Genomic DNA, 5,127 nt, shown 5'->3' on the forward strand with positions numbered 1-5,127 from the left:
ATATATCAACATATCATTCATTTTTTTTAAGAACATTGTTTATTTTTATTTATTTATTTATTTATGGCTGCATTGGGCCTTTGTTGCTGTGTGTGGGCTTTCTCTAGTTGCGACCAGTGGCGGCTACTCTTTGTTGCTGTGTGCGGGCTTCTCATTGTGGTGGCTTCTCTTGTTGCAGAGCACGGGCTCTAGGCGTGTAGGCTTCAGTAGTTGCAGCATGCGAGCTCAGTAGTAGCGGCACTCGGGCCCTAGAGCACGCGGGATTCAGTAGTTGTGGTGCACCGGCTCAGTAGTTGTGGCCCACTGGCTTAGTTGCTCCGCGGCATGTGGGATCTTCCAGGACCAGGGATCGAACCCATGTCCCCTGCATTGGCAGGTGGATTCTTAAGCACTGCGCCACCAGGGAAGCCCATATCATTCATTTTTATTTCTGAGCAGTATTCTATATTATGTATACACCACTGTTTGTTTGAACATTCACCTACTGAGAGAGATTTTGGTTGTTTTCAGTTTTGGGATGTTACAAATAAAGTGGCTAAGAACAATCATGTATAGGCTTTTGTGTTGACATAGGTTTTCATTTCCCTGGAATGTATGCCTACAAGTACAATTGCCATGAGGTATGGTAAGTGTGTGTTTAGGTTTTAAAGAGACTGCCGAGCTGTCTTCTAGAATGGCTGTACCACTTAACATCCCCACCAGACACGTGTGAAAGATCCAGCTTCTCTGTATCCTTGCCAGTATTGCGACTATTTTTAAAATTTTAGGTCTAATAGGTACATAGTGATAGTTCATCATGACCTTATTTTGCATCTCTCTAATGGCTAGTGATGTTTAACATTTTTTCATATGCTTATTTGCATCCCTAAGTCTTCTTTAGTGAAATGTCTCTTCATGTCTTTTGCCCATTCCCTAACTGGATTGTTTGGTTTTTTTACTGTGGAGTTTTGAGAGTTTAAAAATATATTCTAGATATAAGTTCTTTTTCCAGATATGTGGTTTTTGCAAATGTTTTCTCCCAGTCTATGCTTATCTTTTCATACTCTTAAGAGAATCTTTTGCAGAGCAAAAGCTTTTAATTTTGATTAAGTCCAGTTTATCAATTTTTTATCTTATGGGTGATGCTTTTGGTCTAAGAACATTTTACCAAGCCCTAGGTCTTGAAATTTTTCTTCTGTGTTATTATCTAAAAGTTTTATGGTTTTATGTTTTACATTTAAATCTATGGTCCATTTAAAATTAATTGTAAAAGGTGTGAAGTTTAGGTTCTTTATTTTTTTTACCCTCGAATATCCATTTGCTGTGGCATCGTTTGTTAAAAAGACTATTCTTCTCCCATTGAATTGCTTCTGCAACTTTGTTAAAAATCAGTTGGCCCTACTTATGTGGGCCTATTTCTGAGTTCTGTATTCTGTTCCACTGATCTATGGATCTATGCCTCTTGATTACTATAGCCATATAATAAGTCTTAAAGATCAGGTAGAATAATTTCTCTCACTTTATTCTTTTTCAAAATTGTTTTAGTTATTCTACTTCCTTTGCTTTTCTATGTAAATTTTAGAATAAGCTTGTCCATGTCTTCAAAAAGTCTTGCTGGGATTTTTTTTTTTTAAATAACAAGTGAGTTTTTATTAAATATTTAAAAAATACAGATTTTGTGGCAATTATAAATTAATTTCTAATATAATAATAAATTGATACTTTGAACCAAGAAAACAATATAACCAAAAATTCATTTCCTAATGCAAAGCAGGTACCCTATGTTTAGGGATAGTTCATATTAATGCATAATTTTGTTTTTAGAAAAAGATTGTTACAGTCAGGTATATAACCACTTAGTTACACCTAAGCTCTATTGGTTAAAAATAGATTCTTTTAGAAAATCCATTTTAAACATATTATACTTTTTTTCAATGATTTTCTCCAAACAATGGTAGAAGTGTGCCTTGATGGACAGAACTCAGGAACTGGTTTGACCACACCTAGGTTATACTGATATCTACAATATAGGACTCCAAGGGAGAGTCCAGCTCCAACTTATGAAGTAGGCCCAGTTCCGAATGTTTAACAATGAAGTGCTAACAAACCGATAGTACTAATCATCAAAAATGAACAACTTTAGGTAAATTTGGTTTGGGTTTCTGTGGTTTAGGCACATCCAAAATTTCTTCATAGTCCGCACTCATTCCCTTTGCCCAGCAACCAACTGTGACCATTCGATCTGAATTCTGACCATCTTTCTTAAAATGTTCCACAGAGCCACAAAGTCTGCAGCAACCACCATCAGCATAGAGTCCTTTGGGATTATCAGGACAAGATCTGCACAAGTGTCCCATTTCCCCACAAACAAAACATTTTGCAAAAGGAAATTCACCAAAAGCTGGGTCAACTTTAGCCTTGCATTTGGTTATTTCATGCTCTGTGGATCTACACTGGTAACATATTCCAGTGCCCATTTCTTGATTCTCAAGGGCAGCTGGGCAATCTGCAATCCCATGGCCAGGTTTTCTACAATGGAAACATACCATTGCATTTTTCTTTGCTGCTTGTCTTTTTAATCGTCTTCCTTCCTGGCGACTGTCTTTCTTTAAAGCAACTTCAATTTCTTCCCTGACTTCCTGACTGTCTTTTGCTATCATCTCCCCATTGTGAACCATCTGTGAGTTTTGTCTTAGATATTCCATGAATGCATTCACATCTTCATTTAAATACTCCCTTTTCTTTTTATTCTTTTTGTGTTTTGCTTGGGGTGCATCAGTTTTAAGGGACAGACTATTGGCTTCAATTTGTTTACTCTTTGGTAGGTTTTGGCTTTTCCCCTCAAAGAACCCCTTCTTCATGTCCTCCCATGATGTTACAGGGAAGGGTCTTTTGTTCTGTGTGGTAGTAACTCGTGCCCACCTGGTCATGGCTTCATCAGATGTTTATCAGTCTGCTGGTGTTGGAGGGTCTCCTGCAGAGGTGGGGGGTGGCTGTGGCTCATCGTGGGGACAAGGACACTGGCAGCAGAAGTTCTGGGAAGTACTCCTTGGCATGAGCCCTCCCAGAGTCCATCAAAGAGCCGGGTAGGCTCCAGTGTTGGGTCGCCTCAGGCCAAACAACCAACTGTCTTGCTGGGATTTTGATAGAAAATTTATTTTACCTGTGTATTGATTTGCGGAGAATTAACATATTTTATGTTGAGTCTTCCTATCCATGAGTGTAGTACGTCTCTCCATTTACTTAGATTTTCTTTGATTTCTTTCATCAGCGTTTTGAAATTTTCAGCATGTAAGTGTTGTACATGTTTTGTTAGACGTACACCTAAGGTTTTTTTTAGTAATTATAAATGGTTTTATATTTTAAATTTCAGTGTCTGTATTCATTGCTAGTATACAGAAATACAATTGATTTTTGAAAGTTTATCTTGTGTCCTACAGTCTCGTTGAACTCACTTATTACTTCTAAGAATTTTATTTTTCTAGATTTCTTAGACTTTGTAATAATATACAATCATGTCATTTGCAGATAAGGAGACTTCTATTTTTTCCTTTTCAATCTGTATGCCTTTTATTTCCTTTTCTTGCCTCATTGCCCTGACTAGACCTTCTAGTACTATGCTGAATAGCCGTGGTGAGAGTGGCCATTTTTGCATTGTTCCGGGTCTTAGAAGAAAAGTATTCTCAACAGTATCTCTCAACATTAAGTATCATGTTAGCTGTAGGTTAAAAAAAAAAAAAAATCTTTCTTATCAAGTTGAGGAGGTTCACCTCTATTCCTATTTTTTGGAGAGTTTTTTAAATCATGAATTTTGTCAAATACTTTTTCTACATTTATTGACATGATCAAATGTTTTTCTCATTTATTTTAGTAATATGGTACATTACATTGATTGCATTTTTAATTTAAACCAATATTGCACTCCTGTGTTAAATCTACATGGTTGTGAAGTATTATCCTTTAAAATATGTCGTTAGATTTTGTATCTAAAATTTTGGTTTTTGTGCCTATGTTCATGAGGGATATTGGTCTGCAGTTTTCTTTCTTTCTCTTTCTTTGAAGAGATCACATCTCTTTGTCTGGTTTTGATGTCAGGGTAATACTGGTCTCCTAAAATAGATTGAAATGTATTCTCTCTTCCTCCATTTTTTGAAGTTTATGTAGGATTGGCATTTTTTCTTTTTTAAATACTTGGAAAATATACCAGTGAAGCTGTCTGGGTCTGAAATTTTCTAAGGGAAAAGTTTTTATTTACAAGTTCAATTTCTTTCAGTGATATGAGGCTATTCAAATTTTTTACTTTCTTTTGAGTCAGTTTTGGTAATTTCTGTCTTACAATGAATTTATGCAGTTTATCTAACTTGTCAAATACATTGGCATAAAGTTATTCATAATAAACCCTGTTAGCCTTTTGATGTCTGTACTAATGTTACCTCTTTTTTTTCTGATACTGATCATTTATATCTTCTCTTTGTTTCTTTTTCATTATTATTATTTAGTTTGGCTGCACGGGGTCTCAGTTGCGGCAGGTGGGATCTTTGCTGTGGCATGCTGACTCCTAGTTGCGGCATGCAAACTCTCAGCTGTGGCATACATGAGGGATCTAGTTCCCCGACCAGGGATCGAACCCGGGCCCCCCCACCCCCACCCCCACCCCCACCCCCCCGCGTTGGAGTCCTACCCACTGGACCACCAGGGAAGTCCCTCTCTTTGTTTCTTTATCAGCTTAGCTAGGAGTTAATTTTATTGATCTCTTTAGAAAACCAGTTTTCATTTCATTGATTTTTCTCAATTGTTTGTCCATTTTGTATTTTATTGATTTTTGCTCTTATCTTTATTATTTCCTTCCTTATACAGTTGACCCGTGAACCGCACAGGTTTGTACTGTGTGGGTCCATTTATATGTGGGTATTTTTCACTAGTGAATATTGCAGTGCTGCATGATCCTGGATTGGTTGATTCTGTGGATGCAGAACCACAGATATGGAGGAACTGAATATATATTGGGGGGGCTACTAAAAGGTATGTGTGGATTGTCTACTGCAGGGGAGGATTGGTGCCCCTAGCCCCCACATTGTTCAGGGGTCAACTGTACTTAATCTGGGTTTCACTGCTCTTTTTTTCTAATTTATAAGAAACCTAGGTTAC

The 5,127-nt window shown here is 37.1% G+C and overlaps 1 pseudogene across 1 annotated transcript; it reads right to left on the minus strand.

The window, feature by feature from the left end:
* Nucleotides 1-1,497: 1,497 nt before the first annotated feature.
* LOC309629597 (zinc finger CCHC domain-containing protein 9 pseudogene) lies at nt 1,498-4,600 on the minus strand (annotated as a pseudogene). Its single transcript has one exon. The product of its transcript is annotated as a zinc finger CCHC domain-containing protein 9 pseudogene (transcript).
* Nucleotides 4,601-5,127: the final 527 nt, after the last annotated feature.

Source organism: Balaenoptera borealis (genome assembly GCF_965194805.1).
Source record: "Balaenoptera borealis genome assembly, chromosome: 5".
Lineage (NCBI taxonomy): Eukaryota > Metazoa > Chordata > Mammalia > Artiodactyla > Balaenopteridae > Balaenoptera > Balaenoptera borealis.